This window comes from Halichoerus grypus, chromosome 8, assembly GCF_964656455.1.
Source record: "Halichoerus grypus chromosome 8, mHalGry1.hap1.1, whole genome shotgun sequence".
NCBI lineage: Eukaryota > Metazoa > Chordata > Mammalia > Carnivora > Phocidae > Halichoerus > Halichoerus grypus.
Window position 1 is genome coordinate 149,658,362 of NC_135719.1, and position 21,287 is coordinate 149,679,648.

Consider the following 21,287-nt stretch of genomic DNA (forward strand, 5'->3'; position numbering starts at 1 on the left):
GTCATGATCTCAGGGTCCTGGGATTGAATCCTGCATCGGGCTCCTTGCTTAGCAGGGAGTCTGCTTCTCCCTCTGCCTGCCGCCCCCCCCGATTTACTCTGTCCCTGACAAATAAATAAAATCTTTTTAAAAATTAATATTTCTGTTTTCTGAGATAAAAAGTAAAGTAAAATTGAGTTTCTCCTCTTCTTTGTGCTAGGTGCTGTTCGTAGATTTTGTGGAGTTTTTTTTTGATTTTTGTTTTTGATTGGATTGGATTGATTCTTTTTAGAGAGAACATGGCGGGGGGGCAAAGGGGAGGGAGAGAGAATCCCAAGCACAGAGCCCGATGTGGGGCTCAATCTCACGACCCTGAGATCATGACCTGAGCAGAAATCAAGAGTCGGATGCTTAACCAACTGAGCCACCCACGTGCCCCTAGATTTTATTTTTGGGTACTCTCTACACCCAACGTGGGGCTCACACTTAAAACCCAAAGATCAAGAGTTGCATGCTCTACCGACAGCCAGGCTGGCACCCCAACATTGGTTTCTTATTTGCTCATATTTCCCCAAGAAGAGAAAATCCAGGTGTAGCCATCAGACACGCGGGGACTCGGGTCACTGACAGCAGGAGGCCTGACCGCGGTGTTGTTCCTTGTTCGGCTGTAGTCCTGTATCGGAAGCGCCAGCCTCTGGGAGGTACGGTGAAGTGTCTATGACAACGGCACCCAAGCAGCCTTCCAGAGCAGCCGGTCCGCCTCAGGGCCCGTCGGCAGGCGGCGGCCCTGGGTTGTGAGAAATCGCGGCTGGCCGAGTGGCTGGCAGGCTTGACAGGCGTGTGGGTACGTGTCTGGCGTTCAGCAGGCTTCTCGCAAATGCTCCCCCTACAGTGATGGTAGAGCTGTGCAGAGGGGCTGCTTCCTGAGCGGGGAAGGGGGAAGGCCAGCCCCTGTCATGAGTCGGGAGCCCTGGCACCAGTCCAGAGTTCAAGTAGGAAACGCCGTGGGTCCCCTGCATGTCCCCGAGCTGCCCGCGCCCAGCAGATCTTCAGGAATCCTCCACGGAGTATCGGAGTATGGCAGGGCTCTCCTGCTAGTCCGTCCCTGAGTGTCCCCACGCTCACACTGTGCTGGTGACATCACACCCAGCTCCTTAAAACCGCATCTTGGTTGCAGAGAAGCCTTGTGCTCGCGCATCGGGCTTGACCGGCTTTGGCTTCGTGGGTTCTACGCCTCTGGCCCTCCCAGGGCGCAGCTTTGATGAGCCCTTTTTCTGGCTGGCCCTTTAGACTATTCCTTGGAGGGGCAGCGGCTGTCTTTGTGGGGGAGCCTTCCACCAGAGGAGGCGGAGAGCAGAGAACCCCAAGGGTCCCGCACAATAGCCCTCTGTTCTATACGTTTCCAAAGACTTTTTCAGACTTCGGATTAATGGGGAAATAACAAAACTTGGGGGAAATTGTATGATAATGTTTTGTGTTCGATGATTTTTTTCCCGTCAGCGTTGCTTTTTTGTTTTTTTGTTTTTTTTTTGTTTTTAAGATTTTATTTATTTATTTGAAAGAGAGAGAGCATGAGCATGGGGTGGAGCAGAGGCAGAGGGAGAAGCAGACCGCGGAGCAGGGAGCCCGATGTGGGGCTTGATCCCAGGACCCCGGGATCATGACCTGAGCCAAAGGCAGACGCCCAACCGACTGAGCCAGCCAGGCGCCCCTGGCGACTTTTTTTTTTTTTTATGATTTTATGTTTAAGTAATCTCTACACCCAATGTGGGGCCCAAATTCACAACCCCGAGATCCAGAGTCACATGCTCTACCGACTGAGCCAGCCAGGCATCCCTGCTTTTTTCTGTTTTTAAAAACAAAAGTAAAACACGATTAGCCATGTTCTGCTGACCCTCTTCACAAGGTCTCTGGTTAGGAAGTAGAGCCAGTGCGGGAAGGTGTGGACTACAGGGAACGGCTTCCTTTATGGGGCATCAGTTTCCCCAAAGGGCAGGCTGGGGGTTCTCGCTCACAAAGCTCACGTGACGGGGGACCCACTGGGAACTGCGGGTTCGTGTCATGGCCACAGTCCCCCCACTGGGCGGCCGAGCCCGTGGGGCCGTGCAAGTCCCATGAGACCCCCTCTCAGCAGTGCAGTCGGTGGTACGAAGCACATTCACACTTCGCGCAGCCGCCACCACTGTCCGTCCCTGAGCTGAGACTCCCTCCCCAGCCCCTGGCGCCCACTCTTCCACTTTCTCTCTCTCTGAATTTGAACACGCTAGGGACCTCATGTGAGTGGAATCACACAGTATTTGTTCTTTTCTTTTTTTTTTTTTAAGTAAGCTCTACTCCCAACGCGGGGCTTGAACTCGTGACCCTGAGATCAAGAGTTGCGTGCTCTTCTGACTGAGCCAGCCAGGCGCCCCCAGTATTTGTTCTTTCAGGGCTGGCTTATTTCACTTAGCATGATGTCCTCAGTTCACCCGTGCTCTAGCAAGTGCAGACAGGTTTGTCTACGGGCAAACCAACCCGTGTCTGCTCTGGCTCCTGAACCCCCGAGCCTCAGACGTTCCGCTCCGGGTTCTGTGAGGACGGCACGGTCTTCGCTTCCTCATTTATTCAGCAAATGCTCAAGAGCACCTCCTGCATGCTGGGCCCCGTGCTCGGCACTGGGAGCGGAGCAGTGGATGAGATCGCCCACGTGGTGGGGACAGCCACCCTCCCTGCTGGGCAATGCCCCTTCTCAGACAGTCTTCCAGGAAGGTCATTTCTTTCCTTTCATGCCGTGGAAAATGAATTGATCAATCTTCCAAAAATGTTCAGGCTGTTTCAAGCTGCATTTGTAGCTACTCGGCTATTGATTTGCAGTGATGATTGTCCACTTTGTCCAGAGTCGGTCCTGGGGTGGAAAAGTACAGGAAGAGCCCCCAGAGGAGGGGATGAGAGGGATGGATGAGGTCAGGAGATTTCCAGACGTGGTTTCTATCTAGATATTGGGGGGTTGTAAGCCCTGCCCCCACCCCAACACACACCCAAAGATGAGTTTGCCATCAAAACAGATCCACGGTTTGGGGCAGAGGGGAAAGATGAACACGGGGCCAGAGCTGTAGACAGTGGGCACTGGTTTGTGAAAGGTTAATCCATTCGCCAGGAAAACCAGAGGGCAAACAGAATTTTTATTTTATTTTATTTATGTATATATATTTATTTATAGGATTTTATTTAGGATGCCTGGGTGGCTCAGTTGGTTAAGTGGCCGACTCTTGATTTTGGCTCAGGTCATGGTCACAGAGTCCTGGGATCAAGCCCCCTGTCAGGCTCGAGCTCAGCAAGGGGTCTGCTGGAGACCATCTCCCTCTCCTCTGCTCCTGCCCTGCTCACACTCTCCCTCAGAACTCTCTCTCTTTCTCTCCCACAGTAAGTAAATATTGAGAGAGCGAGAGCGAGAGTGCGTGCAGGGGGAGGGGGAGAGGGAGAATCTCCATCAGACTCCGCCAAGTGCAGAGCCCGACCTGGGTCTCCATCCTAGGACCCATGAGATCGTGACCTGAGCTGAAACCAAGAGTCAGACGCTCAACCGACTGAGCCACCCAGGTGCCCCAAGATTTTTATTTTAGAAAGAAAGCGGCACCCCAGGATGTCCTCAGTGCCTCTGCAAGCCTGGCTGTGGTGGTCGGGGTCCTCTCTGGCAGGAACATGGCAGGACACCTCTCAGAGCCACCTGCACAGACCAGCTCCTGCAGCGTGGACGGAATGGGACCTCCTGTCAGCACAGGCTCCTGCTGCCTCTGGCTGCAACCTCCAGAATCTGAGCATCTGGTCATGGCGGTGCCCAGCCCGAAGGACACGGCCCCTGTGGGGGCAGAGCTGTGTCCGTCTTCGTCTCTGTCTTCCCCACCCCCACCCGGGCCTCACCAAGCTGCCTGGTGCAGTGGACCTTGGCCATTAGATGTGCTCAATGAATGCAGTTGTGCCCCTGGCCCTTTTACCAAATAATGGTACCAGGAAGCAAGTGTTGATATCTGCCAGGCGTGGTTCTCAGAGCTTTATTTACTGGATTCGGGGCATCCTCAGAATCCCTGGAGGTGTCCTGGGGGCCTCTCCACAGAGCACAGGGCCCCTGGCCAGGCCCCTCCATCCAGCTGCAGCTTGGAATCAAGGCTCTGGGGTGCCCGGCTGGCTCAGTTGGCAGAGCACGCGACTAGATCTCGGGGCTATGAGTTCGAGCCCCATGTGGGCATAGAGCTGACTTTAAAAGGGCAGGGGGCCCCCTGGGTGGCTCAGTCGGTTAGGTGGCCGACTCTTGATCTCAGCTCAGGTCTTGATCTCAGGGTTGTGAATTCAAGCCTCGTGTTTGGCTCCAGGGCATGGAGCCTACTTAAAAAAAAAAAAAAAATCTGATAAAATTTGCTGAAGAAACAGCAACAACATGTGTATATATATTTCTGAAGTTAATTTCACTTGCTTCTCTGTACCTTTTTTACTGTGGCTGCCAGACCATTTTAAATGACATTATGGCTCACATTAGTTTCCCACTGGGCAGGGCTGCTGCAGGGGGCACAGGCCCCAGAGGTCTCCGCGGCCGGAGTGGGGGCTGGGCGAGTGTGACCCAGGCAAAGAGCCCTCACGGAAGCCAGCACTGTGCTGGTGGGATGGGCTCAGCCTCACAGAATGACGTTCCGGCTGGCCTTTGGCAGGTGAGCTTCTTCGCCTGTTCAAAAGTCCCGGCCAGTGAACATTTTCTGAGTAAGTCCCCCACCCCAGCCCCTAGCACCTGCCATCCTACTCCCTGTTTCTCTTAGGAGTTTCCTCCACGCGCATTGCCAACACAGGAAAAGCGGCCCTTGGCTCACCTTCCGGGAGCAGGCGAGGCAGCATCTGATCCGTATTGGCTGTCCCCAACGCAGCATCCGCCAGGACAAGCCGGGCACGGGGCATGCCCTTCCCCCCGAGGTCCTAGGACGGATCCACACTGAGACCCCTTCCGCACTTGAGTTGCCTCATCTGTAGAATGGAGCATCAGCAATCTGCTTCCTGGAGATGGGCTGACCGTAGTGGGGCTCCCAGATGTGTCCCTGTCCTGAGCCCTTGTACCCAGGAGCGTGCCCTCATTGGGAAACAGGGACTCTGCAGGTGTAATTAAGGATATCGGGCTGAGGTCATCCTGGATTTAGGAGGGGTGCTACATCCAACGACAGGTGTCCTTAGAAAGGAGAGGGAGATTTATGACACAGGCCCATGGAAGGCCATGTGACGAGGAGAGGGGCTGGACTGCTGTGTCTTCAAGGCAAGCAGCCTTCTTCCTGGTGCCACCACCAGGAGCTGGACGGGCCTGGGCCCTCCTCACGCAGAGGGAACCAGCCCTGCCCGCACCTTAGTCTCTGACTTCTGGCCTCCAGAGCCGTGAGGTAACAGCCTGCTGTTGTTTTGGTCGCCCCGTTTGTGGCCATCTGTCACAGCAGCTTCGGCAAACATACTCTGACGGGTTCCCGACTTAGAGCTAATGAGTGCGGCAGAAGGAACTCACAGCGTTTGGAACAAGGTGGAGTCGATGTGTAGTCCTGCAAAAGGGGAATGAGATTTATGTCTGATGGATCAGCAGCTTCTAGAAGGAATCAATAGATGAAAATTTCCGCAAGCCAAATCTCTTCCTGAATCTTGCCTCCGGAACTGAGAACATGGGGGAATGCTTTAATCTTCCTGAAGCATGGAAGTGGGCCCTCGACTTTGGTCAGTGACTCGTCTCCCCTCTCCTGGCCTCAGTTTCTCCATCTGTAAAGTGGGATGGTGCTCATGGAGAAAGGTGTGAACACATAGGACATGGGTTGTCTGTGCGGAGCTTCTGTATGCTGGAAGTGGATAGGGACCCAGGCACAGCCCAGCCGAGGCAGGCTCACCCCCAGATACTCTGAGGGCTGGGATTTTTCCTTTTTAGCCTGTTGTGATGATATATGCATTTGTGCATTTTCTTCCTCCTCCCCCCTTCTACCCCGCAGAGCTGAGCAGAGCCTGGCAGAACTCGTCCTAGGGCTCTGAATGCAGGCAGGGCTGAGAGCCTTCCCTGGGGGCGGGTGGGCCTGGGTCTGCCTGGCTTGCGGGTCTCCCCAGGCCTGGCCTTTACCTCCGCACAGGGGACGGCGCCATGGCTGCCTGGGTGGGCTGGGAGTCCGCTGCTCCCAAGGTGACCCTCGAAGCCCATCTTTGGCTGGCCTCCTGCCCCCCGGTCCCCTTTCTCCTAAGCATTTCTGGAGTCATGTGGCCTCAGGCTGGGCCAACACAGAGGTGATTCTGGCGGGAGGAGGTAAGTGACCCTCTTCTTCCAAACATGATTGTGAATCCACCAGATCATACGGGGACCAGGACATCTACTAAGAGAAGAAACCAGTGTGAACAATGTTGATAATTGCACTTCCTATGTAGACAGGCCTGACGGGCAGCTGGGAGCCGGGGGAGGGAAGGAGGAAGCCAGCTCAGAGGGTGGGACACGGGCCCCAGGGGCTTTAACAACCCGATTGGGTGAGCCAGACCAGTGTTGTCACGGACAGTCTGGGCTTGGAGGTGCCTCACTGCAACCCCCCCCCCCCGGGTGCTGCCCAAGGGAACAGGGCTGAGTGAGCTCAGAGAGCCACCTGTAGGGAGGACTGTGGCTGCCCCCAGCTCCGCTCCCTGCCCCCCACCCTGCAGCAGCACCTTCCCAGGTGTGCTTCTGGCCAGGCAGGGGTCCTGGTGGGCTTCTGACCTGGGACACTGATTGATGGGTTGGGGGGTGTGAGGCTCTTTCCTTCTGGGTGGTGAGGTGCAAAGGTGCGGTGCTGGAACTCCTATAGCAATTTCTGCTCCTACAAAGGGACCCAGGCTGAGACTTGATTATATACCAGCTAGAGGCAGAGGGTAGAAGGCCACAGGACACGGAGCCCCCCACCCCCAAGGCAGGATCCAGAAGTCCAAGGTCGCCTGCAGGTGGAATTGGGGAGGGGTGAGGCAGATGAAGACCAGGATTTCCAGTGGGGACAGGGACGTGTGAAATCTACCACCTGCGGTGTTGTTTCCTGATTCACTCAGTTGAGCTCCATTTATTGAGAACCTGCACTAGGTCCTGGGGAGGGGCAGGAGATGGCAAAGGCATTAAGGTCGGGTCTATGCCCCGGAACACTCAACAGCTGTGAGGCGAGTCTGGTCTTGGTGGATGAGGCCGAGGACCATGAGGAGCAGGGAGGAGGCTGAGTTCTGTGGAGGGGGCATCCGGGAGCCCTGTGGTCAGCAGCTGTCAGGCACCCAGGGATTAAAGTCCCCCAGAAGTTTCCTACTCATAGAGGGGGATTGCAGCCTGGCCAGGAGCAGCCTGTGCTGATTCGGGGACAGACTTGGTACCTGCATAGCTATTTTTGTCTACAAACTGGAAGGAGCTCTCCATCTGCCTGTCTGAAGAGCCCCATATCTGTGTCCTTGAGCAAATACTGCCCCTTCTGGAATCACAGCCATCTAAGGTGGAAAGGGGGTAGCTAACATATTGTGGGGCCCTGGGCTCCAGCATTCTGCAGAAGCAGGCCCTGTGGAGCTCCTGGTGAGTGAGAGAATCGTCCCTGGAAAGGCGTGGTGACCCCCCTCTGGGGTGCCCTTCTGTGGGGAGTGCAGAGCTGAGGCTAGCAGGGTCCCTGGGAGAGAGAAGGACTGGAGGGCTGCCTGGAGGAGGTAAATAGGGGCAGGGAGGGGAGAGGACCCAACACAGTGAGGCCCGTGAATCCATCTGTGACCTTGGAGGTGAGGGGCACAGGGCAGTTGGGGCAAAAGCCCAGGCCTTGGAACTTTCTGTAGTCCTTGGGCTCTGGGCCCCCAGAAAGAAGAGTGGCCCCAGCCTGCCCCAGTGGTGTGGTGGCCATAGGAGACTCCAGCGTCCAGCTGAGCCCCTCTCCCCAGAAGGCACCCCCAAGTCTCAGCCACTGCCCCCCAGGGACTGGGGTGGGACACGGGCCAGTTCCCACCCACAGCCCCTCATGATGTTCCTGGGAGGCAAGTGGACAGGGTGATCACCCCCACTTTACAGGGGAACAGACTGAGTTCACACTGCGGAGGATTAGGGCTGGGGCCCGATCTCCTGATTCCAGCCAAGTGTGGCTCCTCATGGGCCCTAATTCAGGACGGAATTCGGTTCCTTCCTCTTTCCCCTCTCCTTCCTTCGACGCCTCCTGTGCCCGCACTGCGCCGTGCTCGTGATGGGGGCCGCAGAGATCGGCCTCCCCTCGGCTGTGGCGGGGAGGGAGGTGCTGCGTCCTTTGGCAATGATGTGAGTGGAAGGTGCTGGGGGGTGCGACAGGGTTATTTGAATTCCCAATTTATGCCCCTCCGCCCCCAGGGCCACGTGCTGGGATTGTGCTGGGGGGACCGAGAATGTCTGAGAATGTGCCAGTTACTGCAGCTGTGGAACAAAGCATCCCCAAACCCAGGGGCTTATGTCAGCCATTCTGTTTTGCTCAGGTTTTGTGGTCAAGGATTTGGAGTGCGCACGTCAGGGACGGCTCATCCCTGCTCCTCTGTCTCAAAGGCTGGGGGCGACGGGGTCTGACGGTGACCCTGTCTGTCGGCTGGAACATCTGCACAAGTGGTCTCCGCGTGGTCTCCCCATGTGGCTGCGTGGGCGTCCTCCCAGCAGCATGGCGACTGGCTCCCCAGAGAACCAGCTGGAGGCGGTGTCCCGGAGTCACACAGTGTCACTTGCGCTGTGGGGCAGGCTTCCCCAGATTCCAAGGAAGGAGAGATTGCACCTCTCCAGGGGAGGAGTGTCAAAGCCACGTTGCCAGAAGAATGTGTGGGATGGAAGATGTTGATTGACATGGCTACCTGGGAGGTGTCATCTGCCACAGGAGTGCTGAGCATTTGAGCTGTCCCTGCTGGGGCATCCGTCCTCAGTCCACCCAGCCGTTCCCTGTCTTCTCTCCAGAGACGGTGGCTGTGTGTCCTCCTGTCTCCACCACATCTCTGCTTGCTGCACATGAGCACGTAGTCCAGCATTTTAAATCATTTGTGAACAGCAGAATCATTGCTTTTCAGGATGTCTTAGGAAGGGCTTTTGCACCTTGGGGGCTGGGCTGTCACTGAGGAAGTATGTCCCTTCCTAACGGGAAGCTTCCAGCCTCCCAGCAACCATCTCTGTAATCCGGGGGTGGCGCCCCTGCCCCAGCTGCTGCCCATTCCTGCCTGCTCGGGAGCCTTGGGAGCCGAGGTGCTGACGGTCTTGTGGCGGACCATCTCTCCAAGGGTGTTCACGCAGCAAGCTGCCACGTGCGGAATGCTCCTGCATCACGGCCAGGGTGGAAAACGGTCGATTGCTTAGGGAAGAGGACTGGAAGTCTCTGATAAAATGGAACATCCACCTACCCAGTGGATAGCAGCTCCATTCCTAGGTATTCACCGGGAAACGCATGTTTCCCAGAGACCAGGGCAAGAGAGCTCAGGTCAGCTTTGTTCCTGTTAACCAGAGTGGGAGCATCTCCGGGGGCAGCAGCATGGGGGGAGCACAAACCCCGCAGGCTGAGTGACAGGTGCCGGCCACAAAAGGCACGCACTGTGGGATTCTCTTTCTATGAAACGCCAGAGCCGGCAAAACTAAACTACGGTAGGCAAAACAGAGCAACAGAGCAGTGCGTGGGGGACTGACCGCGAAGGGGCGTGAGGGAGGGGTCAGCAGTCCACTTCCTGATAGGGCTTCAGGGACACATGTCAGCTGGATGGTATCCTTCAGACGTGGGCGTTTCACACGTGCTCATCGTGGAAATGTTCCCTGAGAAACAAATGCTGGACTCCATTTATAACATGCACACCACCGTGTGTAGGGGTGGAGAGGGAGGGCTGGAGAAATGGAAGGACTGGTGACAAACACGGCGAGATGTCGATTGTAGAATCTCGGTGGTGGGTACATGGTGTGCACTGTACATATTTTTCTGCACGTTTGAATATTTTCATAATAATGGGGGGTCCCCAAGGAGAATGAGTTTTCCATGACCTGTGCCTAATCCCGGGTCCCCAGCCCCCAGTGCTGATTTTCACGTTCATCACGCTAGATCTGATTGTTTTAGTAAGATGCTCTCCTCTCTCAGTTTCGGGCGTTACCCCTTTTAGATGGCCGCATAAAACAGGTCAGGTCTCCAGGCCGCATATTGTGGGAAATGCAGCATGTTTTCTCCTATGTCTCATGGTTCCTTGAGAGGGTGTGTGGTAGGATAGTCTCCTGGGCACTGGGAATATTATGGCTCTGGTTCAGAGACACGACACGTTTGGGCTCAACAATGGATGCTAAGCATACACACACACACTCAGCTGGTGCTCTTTCTCTCGCAGAGACTCCGTTGCCCTTCCTGCCTGCGTTTGAGCATCAGTCCCCATCTGGAGACATCCTGGGCCCTACACATGGCTGTGTGAGGGGCTGGACCATCCAGGATAGCTTCCCTTATGGCCTGGTGTCCCCAGGGCCAGCCGGAAGTGGGCTCAGGGCGCCAGGATGGCTGGGCCTCTCCCGCAGGGCAGCTGGACTTCTTGCCCGCCAATGTAGGGGTCCCCCAAACACAAAAGTGAAATCCTCCCAGCCTTCTTAAGGCTTAGGCCAGGAATGGGCAGCCTCACTCCAGCGGTACTCAGGAGACAGGCTGGCCCAGAGTGCGGGTGAGATGGGGGAGCCACGAATGCTGGGGGCCCGGGTCATTCTCTCTGGGGACCCTGGGCACTCCCCTGGCAGCCAGGCTTCACCAAGCAGGACCCAGGCCTATCTTTCCCTGCGTTCAGAGAAAAATGTGAGAGATAGGGGCTGCGGGAGCTGCACACTCCCCATCCTCCTCCTTCCACCCAAAGTGCTGCTATGCTTGTTCGCCTTGCGGGAGCCGTCCCGCAGCTTACCGTCGGCAGCTCGAGCTCCTTCAATGAAAAACACCCGCAAATCCGGTAAAGCTCGTTTTCAGAAGCGAAGCCTCAGACCAGAGAGGGTGCGACCCGGGCGGAGAGCAAGGCTGCCGAGCCCAGAGTAGCCCCGGCCTCGGGTTCCGGTCCCGATGCCAGGCCGCCCCTCCTGTCCCCGGCACACCGGCCACCGGCCCCGAGCCTCGCGGAGACCTGATGGTGGCCAGACTCAGCTTTGCCCAGGCGGGGGGGTGGGGGGCGGTGGCGCCCGTGCTGGAGGGGGCGTGGGGGGCGGCGCCCAGGCTGGAGGGGGTAGGGGGAGGCTCTCAGATCAGGGGTGTGTGTGGGGGCGGTGCCCAGGCTGGAGGGGGCGGAGGGAGGCTCCCCGGTCAGGGGTGTGCGTGTGGGCGGTGCCCAGGCTGGAGAGGGCGTGGGGGGCGGTGTCCAGGCTGGAGGAGGAGGGCGGTGGCGCCTGTGCTGGAGGGGGCGTGGGGGGAACGGTGCCCATGCTGGAGGGGGCGGGGGGCGGTGCCCAGGCTGGAGGAGGAGGGCCGTGGCGCCCGTGCTGGAGGGGGAGTGGGGGGAGCGGTGCTCAGGCTGGAGGGGGCGGAGGGAGGCTCCCAGGTCAGGGGTGTGCGTGTGGGCGGTGCCCAGGCTGGAGAGGGCGTGTGGGGCGGTGCCCAGGCTGGAGAGGGCGTGGGGGGCGGTGTCCAGGCTGGAGGAGGAGGGCGGTGGCGCCCGTGCTGGAGGGGGCGTGGGGGGCGGCGCCCAGGCTGGAGGGGGTAGGGGGAGGCTCTCAGATCAGGGGTGTGCGTGTGGGCGGTGCCCAGGCTGGAGAGGGCGTGGGGGGCGGTGCCCAGGCTGGAGGAGGAGGGCGGTGGCGCCCGTGCTGGAGGGGGAGTGGGGGGAACGTGCTGGAGGGGGCGGAGGGAGGCTCCCAGGTCAGGGGTGTGTGTGGGGGCGGTGCCCAGGCTGGAGGGGGCGTGGGGGGCGGTGCCCAGGCTGGGATGGGGCGGACGGGCTGTCGCAGAACCCGGCGGGAGTGTTGGGGAGGAAGCACAGCCGGACCGGCGGGGAGTTGGGGGGTACCGGGCACACAGTCTGTGGCACCCTCTTCCTTGCCTGTCTCTCCAGGGTTGCGCGGGCCCCCCTCTGGCCGGGAGGGCCCGGACAGCTCGCCCCCTCCGGACCCGAGGACACTCACCCAATAATCGCTTTCTAGCCCCGCCACGCTGCCAAAGGCAGGGTTCCGGGGCCTCCTTCCCATCCTCCTGCCCCCTTCCCTCCCTGCGTCTCCTCTTTAGACACTGATGGACGGGGGCTATCCACTGGACTGCAGACCCCTCGGGATCAAAGGTTAATCCCAGCATCCCAATCTCCCCCAAAGGGCTGCTCCTGGACAGAGACATCCACAGACATTTACAGTGAAAAGATAGGACCCCCTCCATGCTCCAAATGAGACAGATGATTGTGTGATTTGTTCTGTGTTGGGCACTGTTTTCTCCCTACAGTTCCATCGCTTGGACTTGAACTGCTGGATCCTTCCCACCTGCCATATGAATGTCCCTCTTCCAAGGAAACCCCTGACCCTTGAGGGACATAGAGCCACCCCCCTCAGAACCTGAGCGGGGGCTGAGCCTTCTGTCTCAGTTCCACAGGCTGCTGGCCAGCGCAGGGGTGTCTGTCCTCCCACTGCCAGCTTCACACCTGACACCAGTCGTACTCAGTAAATATCGGGAATGGAGACTGTATGCTCCTGATTTATCTCTGACTCCCAGGTGCCTGGTCAACTGCAGGAGTTTGGCATGTGGGTGTTTTCACTCCTCCTTGACCAAGGGACTTCAGCTTTGGCTTCATCTGGGTCCTGTAGGCTGCCTCCAAATCTGTACTCCAGCGCCAGTCACTGTTTAGGTCTCCGGGCTGCCTGCTGATCTCTCCTCTCAGCTTTCACAACAGGAAAGTGAAAGGGTCAGAGAAGGAGGGGAAGAAGGGCAGAGGACAAGGCATCTATGTTTGCGGAAAGCAGGAGGAAGGAGAGACAGAGAGGAGGAGGAGGTGGCTCACCCGGGCAGGGGCCTTTTTCAGAAGGGAAGAGCACTTAAGGGAGCCAGGAGAGAGCCTGCTCCAAACGTCCAATGCTGCCCGCTTCGAACACAGCGCCACCCTCCAGGACCCTGGTTAACCCTCTGGGACCCTGGCTAGCCCAGCAGGCTGTTGGTCAAAAGGATGCTCAAAGTCACCAGGACTTGTGCCAACAGGTGTGTGCTTCCCAGGGCCCTGGTCTTCTAGGTTTGTGGGGAAGGACAGATAATGGATTTGCTGCCCCTGGGTAGCCTTGCGGAGGCTTTTCCACCACAAAGGCTCTCCTCAGCTCTGCGAGTGCCCACACAGGAACCATAGAGCTGCTCCCTTCCGATTCCTAAAGCTGAGTTAATCCTTGGAAGCAGCAAGCAAACCAGGGAACCTTTAGGGCCTTACCTGCACCATCTGTAAATGGGGATAACAGTGTCTCTCTTGGAGTTCCTGAGGATCAGAGGATTGAAAGCGACTGAGAATGCCCAGGGCTGCCCAGCGAGGGTGGGTGATTGTTAGTCTCGATGTGAGACTCTGAGGATGCCCCGAAATGCCTGTGCCCCAGCCCCTCGCCCTGAACGATGGGTGCATCAGAGAGTTTCCACAAGGGAAGTAGCAGGATCAGATTCAGGGGACCTGCACATGTGGTGGATGAATTGGCCTTTTCTCTCTTTCCCCATTACTCCAGACTCATTCCTGGCTGAGGACCTTTGCCTGGAGTGTTCTCCCTACCAGTTTTGCTCAGTTGGCTCCTTCTGGTCACTTAGGTCTCAGCTCACTTGACTGCTTCAGAGTGCACTCCCACACCTCGCCAGTACCTTATCTTTCTCTGCACAGCACTGTGCGAACTAGAGCGGGTATCTTATCCTCTTTACCAGCGCACCTTGGCTCTTATGGTGGGGATCATGGCAGCTCAACAAATATTTGTTGAGAGAATAAAAGAACAAGATAAGAAAGCCTAAACAGAGTGGCAGCAGTGGGGATGGAGAGGGATGGATCAGAGCAATAGGAAGGAGGCTACTCATTAGAAGAGGACATCAAGCATCTCAGGTTTCAGGGTGAGTGGAGGGAACAGTCACTAAGCCCAGAGTCACAGAGAAAGGAGCCTCACTCAGCCTGCTCCTCTCTTCTCGAGCACTTTCATTACAGCTGTGTGCCCAGGCCCTAGGTGCTTGTTGAGGAGCAGTGGCCAAATCACTAAGGGAGTGTGGAAAGGTGGTTTGATTCACTCTTCTCCCTCACCCCTTTTTAGCTGACCTTTGCATTTATATGAAAGCAAAGTAACTGGGCCTCTCTGTGACAATCTAGGAGCACTTACTTCCCTGTGACTGTGTAATTCCAGGGTTAAAACGGCTGCAGGTGCTGGGTTCATACATCTGAAGAGCACAGCAGTTGAAAAGCAAGTGGGGGTGGAGGAACGCCTCCTGGTTAATAATGCCACAGGGCCCTGCACTGGGGACATCTGCAGGCACCTGGTGGCGGTGGTCAGGCAGAGAGAGCTGAGCCTTGCCCACTGAATCCGCCTGCGTCCTCCTGGCTGGCTGCTGAGTCAGGCCTGCGGGGCTGGCGATGCAGCAGCATGAGGCCCAGGGGTGCTCTCTGACCTGGAAGTACTGCCCTTCAGGCGGGGCTGGAGGTCGTGGCACTGCCGCCACGGGGGGGGGGGGGGGTGCGGCAGCCCGGGGGGGCGTCTCTGCACTTGCCAGGCACTCGCGGTGCCGTCCGTGCGAGGCCTGTGTGGCCGAGGGAAGCGCCTGGAAACTCCCTCTGAGCTCCCATTCTCGAGGATCCTGGGGGCCGCGAGGGAATAATGAGATGGGGGGGCCAGGGTCTTGATCAAAGACTAGATCTTCCTGGAGAAGGCAGAGAGCCCTCCGGGCCTGGCCTAGCCCCTTAGGACCCCTTCCTCTGGAGAGGCTGCTGAAAGCCGTCCTTGCGGGTTCCAGGGAGATTGAAACGCGCGCATAAAACGCGTGAGGACGGGGCTTGGCACACAGTGAACATCACTCCGCAGACGGGCGAGCAGGAGGGAAGGACCCGGACGCGGTGGTCCAGGGTGGCGGCGCCCCGCCCCAGCGCCCCCTGCCCGCGCGTCCGCAGGGCTCCACGCCGCGCCGGGAACCTCTTTCCCGGCCGCGCCCCGCCCCCCGGAGGCGGGCAGGTGACGTCACGGGCGGCGCGCGGCATTGTGGGGCGGGAGCGCCGAGCCGGGGGAGGGACGCCGAGACGCCATTTTCGGCGGCGGGAGCGGCGGAGCCGGAGCAGAGCAGAGCCGGCGGGCGCGGGGCGGCGGCTGCGGGGAGGAGCCGCGGGGGACAGCGCTCGCGGGCGGCCGAGGATGCTGCGGGGCGGCCGCGCCAGCGCCCCTCGCTCGTGACCGCGGCGCCGCGCCCGAGGCAGCCGAAGCGGCGGGCCCTGCGCAGTCCTGCTCCGCGCACGCGCCCGCGACCTCCCGGTGCTGACAGCGCGAGCGCGCGGCCCCGCGGGAGCAGCACGGTGAGCCCTCGTTCCCCTTCCCGGCCGCGCCCCGGTCCGCGCTCCTCACCCACGTCCCCTCCCCGGAGCGCGGCCCCGGGCCCCCGCCCTCGGCCGCATCCCCTGCGGGTCCTCTTCCCGGGCCCTCATCGCTGTCCCCTTCTGGTGGTCCTCCCTGGCGCGCCCCGGCCCCGCGGCCCCGGCCCTCGCCCGCCTCATCCGCGGCCACAGCCCCTTCCCCACCCCGGCCCCTCCCCGTCTCCGGCCCCGCGCCCCCGGCTCGGCAGTGCTGCGGGCGGGGGCGGCGGCTCGCGGAACAGCTGCGGACCCCCGGAGCCTCGCGGCTGGGGCTGGGGGCAGACGGCCGCCCCCGGGAGCGCGGCGCGCGGGGAGGGGGGCCGGCCCGGCCGGCTTTGTCCGAATCCGCCCTCTTCCTTCCGGCCCCCGCCCTCTCCCGCGGCACCGCCCTGGGCGGGCGCGCCTGTCATGCTCGCGGGCGACGGGCTGCGGGGCTGGTGGCGGGCGTGCGGGGTCCCTGCCGGGGGGCTGCTTCCGCGTCGCCCCCTCGGCGAGCCCTGCCTTCGAGGTGCCGGGCGCGAAGTGTTCCGTCCACGGCGCTCACCTGGGCCGCTCGACTGGAGGCCGCCCCGACGCGGGTGTCACACGCGGTGCACCTCTTCCCTTGAAAAACCCTTAAAGCATTAGAAAAGTAACATTAATGCCTGGTGGGTTGGGTGGTTTCATAAATAACGTAAGGTTTGTAGATCCAGGTAACTTGGTGATAGAATTGTTGCTGCTTATTGTTCTATTGTTTAAACAACACATTAAGGATTTACGTATTAAGCGTTTGATAAGGACGACTTGCAGAAATGTTTTTAAAAAGTGTGAGAACGGAAAATTTGAGGTACACTATTTAAACTGGCATACGAAAGGGCAGTTCTTTGATTCTTTGCTTTAAATTCTAAGGCTTTTTTGGGCCCAGCATGACTAAGCTGCTGACCAGAATCATTAGCTCAGAAGACATGGTAATAGTTCAGTGAAAAACCCATTAGGAAATTGGGGCGAGGTTCTTAAGTCCCATGATCTTATTACAGTTCTGGATTTACCTCTTTCAGGGATTGGCAGCCTTAGTTAGGGTGGGAAATTTGATTCATGGTTCTGTTTCCTAAGTGTCTGTAGGAATACAATGATACTAAATATTAAAAAGTTCAGATTGTGGGGAGCTGCGTGTGGGAAGCCAGGCACTAAGAGCCAGTTTCTCCAGGTCATCGGAGAATGCAACATCATGTTGCAGTGGAGCCCGGCAGCCCTGTGGCGTTAGCGAGGGGGCGGAGGACCCAGGGTGGTAACTTCATCGTGACCTGGCTCCTTCACTTTGCTTGGAAGTGCCTTCTAAAAACACTGAAAATACAGGTAAAGGTGGAAGGACATGCATGGGAGTCAGGACAGTACCTCCAGGGAGGATGAGAGAGAAAATGCCACTGGGGAGGGGCACATAGTATCTTAAATATTTTGAAATAAATAAAAACTTAGCTGTAGTTATTTAAAATTATACATTTAAAAAAATTAAACATTCTTAAGCGTGTTTCATAATGTTGAAAATAGATAAGCCATTGTGTAGCTTTCCATATGGGACTATAAATGTCAAAACTTATTAATTTGTAGGATTCGTGTAACATGGAAACATAAGTGGAATATGATAAGAAACCAGAACTTTATATAACAAAGAAGTGATCAGTAATATCCTAAACAGAAGTACAGGCAGGTTTTAAGTGTCAAATTTCAGGACATAGAGTAGAAATGATTAGCATATTAAGTGGTGAAAGCATGGTCTTAAATCGAGAACCAACTGAATGGCAGGTGCTGTGCTAAGTAGTTGGGGAAGTAGAGATAAAAGACAGTCACTGGCCTCCAGGAGCTCATAGTCTGGTGGGAGACAGAGGAAATCCTAGGGTACGGCAGATTAGGTTAAATATTGTGCTCAGTGCCCTGAGAAGGGGATTCTGGGTATGAGCCTTGAAGAAAATGTACAACTGGCCAGATGTGTGAGGGGTGAGATTGGTAGTGGCCATTCTGGAGGACATAGGCCCTGAAGCGGTGCTGCCATAAAGGGGACTAAAGTTGGGAAGGGTGAGAGTGGAAAGGGAAGATCAGGGAAGGAAGGCAAGAAGGAGGATTGGGGGGATTCTTTTTTTGGGGGGGGGATTGGAATTTTTTGTTTTTTTTTTTTAAGATTTTATTTATTTATCAGAGAGAAAGAGACAGAGGCAGGCAGAGGGAGAAGCAGGCTCCTTGCTCAGCAGGGAGCCCGATGTGGGACTCGATCCCAGGACCCGGGGATCATGACCTGAGCTGAAGGCAGACGCTTAACCGACTGAGCCACCCAGGCGTCCTTGGAGGACTCTTAAGAGTGAGGTGATACTTTAGAAAGCATAGGTAGTATGGCAGGTGGGCAGGTGATTTGAACCAAGATGAGATTCGGTGGGAAGCCATTAGGCCCAAGTGAGGACTGAGAGCTCCTGACTTAGGGCAGGGACAGTAGGAACAGTGATACAAATGGACTAGAAATGGCTTCACTATTTACAGTGGCCCTGACTTGGGAGTGACCAGACCAGCGTAAGGGTGGGGCTGCCATCTGGAAGAGATGGAGCGACAGTGATCGCAGCCAGAGCGAGCTGCTAGAACATAAGTTGGAGTGACATGTCACTTCTCTGCTAAGTTTTGGCCAATGTCCTAAAGGCACTCTGCCCCCGTATCTTCCCCTCATCTTCCCACTCTGGCCTTCACGTAAGCACACCCAGGCTCATCCCGAGCCTGCTCTTCTGCATATCACTGTGTCCCCACTTCCCCGTGCTCCTTAGCACTTTCACTGTCTACAGTGCTATCATTTTACTTAATTATTTTCTTAGTTATTGTCTGTCTCTTTCACTTAATATCCATGATCTCCATGGGGTCAGGGATTTTTATAAGCACTCAATAAATGTTTATTGAACGAATGCGTCTAGAATTACTTCCCTGTCTCTAACTTGGGTGGCTCTCTGGCTGGTGACACCCATCAAGAAGGTGGAAAACAGGAGGAGGGGGAGATGGTGAGCTTGGTTTTGGGTTAAATCGGAAGTGCTTGTGGGGTGCCCAAGTGGGCCAGTGGGCAGTTGGAGATTCAGGTCTGGAGTTCAAGACAAATATTTAGGACGGAGATAAAGATTTGGGAGATCTCATCATCCTGTTGAAAGTCAGTGTCTCTCCGAGAGCTTCTGACACTTAGAGACTGCGGAGTTGCCCTGTGGGTAGGTGGAGGAGGAGGTCAGTGTCAAGTTGGCAAAAAGATCAAGGAAGATTTGGATGGACAAATCTATTGGATTTGGCTTCTAGGAGGCTTCTAGGAGGTTATTAGTGACCTTCTAAATTTTTCCTGAGAATATTACCTCCTAAGGCAGGCGTGCTAATTTAGAGGTTATCTACATGCTTTCTCCTAGGGCATCCTTTTGTCTTTCTGCCCTACAGCCTCCCGGTTAATATATTCTTTCATCAAAATGAATTCAGAATTTAGTTTTGTCTTAACTATTTTTTTTTTTTAAGATTTTATTTATTTATTTGACAGAGAGAGACAGTGAGAAAGGGAACACAAGCAGGGGGAGTGGGAGAGGGAGAAGTGGGCTTCCTGCAGAACAGGGAGCCTCATGCGAGGCTCGATCCCAGGCCTCCGGGATCATGACCTGAGCCGAAGGCAGACGCTTAACCGACTGAGCCACCCAGGCGCCCCTTTGTCTTAACTATTTTTAAAAATGTACTTATTTTGGGGTACCTGAGTGGCTCAGTCTCGTTAGCCATCTGCCTTCAGCTCAGGTCATGATCCCAGGGTGCTGGGATCGAGCCTGGCATCGGGCTCCCTTCTTAGCGGGAAGCCTGCTTCTCCCTCTCCGCCCCCCCCCCCGCTTTTGTTCCCTCTCTCACTGTCTCTGTCAAATAAATAAAATCTTTAAAAAATAAAAAAAAATAAAAATGTACTTATTTTAATTGAAGTATAGTTAACATACAGTATTATATTCGTTTCAGGTGTACAACGTATTCAACGGTTATAGACATTACAAAATGCTCACCATGAAAGGTGTAGTTACCATCTCTCAACATACAAAGTTATTAAAATATTATGTTTTAATTAATTTTTGAAGTCCGATGAAGGCAGTTTGGATCTGTGCTTTTAAATATGTTTAGTAATGTTGTCCATACTTAATAAAGTGGGTAGGTGAGTATCAATAGAACAAGCATTTTAAGCTGAGTTAAGTACATATGTAAAGTAGACATTATTTCCTTGGTTCTAAAATATTCCAGTTACCTCAGTTTAAACCTTGGATTGTTCCCTGGCTGATTGCATAATATGGAAATTTATGTCCCAGCCTCTCTGAAGCTCACTTTACCACTACTAATAAAACTGGTATTAGCGAAGTTATGACTGAACCAGATAAAATTGGTGCTGTAATCCCCCCACTCTGTTGTGGACGAAACTGAGGTCAGAGAGGGCAGTTTACTTAAGCCAGAGGTATATAAGCTGTGAAGTCAGGCTTCTAATTCAGATATTTTTGCTAGATATTCATGCTTTGAACCACCTTGCTGTCACAATAATGCCTTCATCTGGGAAGTCCTTGGCCAGCTCTTCCATTTCAGAAGCCCAGGTGATGCAGTGTGGCTCTGGTGACTCCTTGGGGTTGCGGTCTAATGTGGGCTGTTTCAGGCACCACATTGTCATAGTGGTTGGTATTCGTGATCTTCACAGAGTAGGTGATCGGTAAAAGCTGATCGGGCCTTCATTTCTATGGTGAATCCACATGGGGTGTTTTTTCTTAAATTCACTTATTGTGCCTGTTTATTTTTTATTATTTATTTTTTATTTTTTTAAAGATTTTATTTATTTGACAGAGAGAGATACAGCGAGAGAGGGAACACAAGCAGGGGAGTGGGAGAGGGAGAAGCAGGCTTCCCGCAGAGCAGGGATCTGGATGCGGGGCTGGATCCCAGGACCCTGGGATCAAGACCTGATGTTATTGACCAAACGGGGAAAATGCTAATTTCTATTCTTTTACAATTGTGGTAAAAAACACATTAAGTATATTTACATTGTTGTGCAACAGATCTCTGGGACCTTTTCATCTTGCAAAACTGAAACTCTGTGTCCATTAAATAACAACTTTCCATCCTCTACCCTCCACCCCCAAACACAATTCTACTTTCTGATTCAATGAATTTGTCTACTTTAGATACCTCATATAAGTAGAATCATGCAGCATTTGTCTTTTTTTTTTAAGTTTATTTTTTTAGTAATCTCTACACTGAACGTGGGGCTCAAACTCACAATCCCAGGATTAAGAGTATAGCACTCGTCTTTTTGTGACTGGCTATTTGTGATTTAGCATATTGTCCCTGAGGTTCATCCATAATTTCTATTCTTTTTAACTAAAATATCATTAAGTTCTAAAGCTTTTGTAGTCTGAAATTTGTATTAGATTTCTACTTAACTATGTGATAGATTACTATAAATTTAGTGGTTAAAACAGTCACATTTATTTCGGTTACTGTGGATGAGTGGCTCACGTGGCTGCAACTGTGTGTTGGGCTGCAGTTGTCTTCCAGAGTCACAGTGCTCTTGTAGGCCCTTGGCAGTTCTTCTGGTTGGAGTACTGACGTCCTGCTTTCCTTGTTTCCTGGCTGTCAGCTGGGGCTCTCAGCTCCCTGAGGTGGCCGCCTCCATCTTCAAAGTCAGAGTGGAAGAGCTCCCACACCGTGAATTCCTCTCACACTTTGAATCTCTGACTTCTCTTCTTGTGGCTTCTAGACCCAGATTTAAAGGGCTTATTTGAGGGATCCCTCACTGCCTCAGTCAGAAGAGCATG

General features: G+C 55.2%; 2 protein-coding genes across 15 annotated transcripts in view; both read left to right on the plus strand.

Annotated features, from left to right (window-relative positions):
* COA8 (cytochrome c oxidase assembly factor 8) overlaps positions 1-21,287 on the plus strand; it is a 68,348-nt gene that overhangs the window by 31,122 nt on the left and 15,939 nt on the right. The window lies entirely within an intron of this gene.
* KLC1 (kinesin light chain 1) overlaps positions 15,142-21,287 on the plus strand; it is a 58,583-nt gene continuing 52,437 nt past the window's right edge. For 5 of the 14 annotated variants that reach the window (XM_036101655.2, XM_036101658.2, XM_036101657.2 and 2 more), the window contains exon 1: positions 15,144-15,420. The gene's annotated coding sequence lies outside the window, so the exon portion shown is untranslated. Of the gene's footprint in view, positions 15,421-21,287 lie in introns of all 14 variants that reach the window. The other 9 variants (XR_013440847.1, XR_013440848.1, XM_036101651.2 and 6 more) reach the window with 3 other exon arrangements.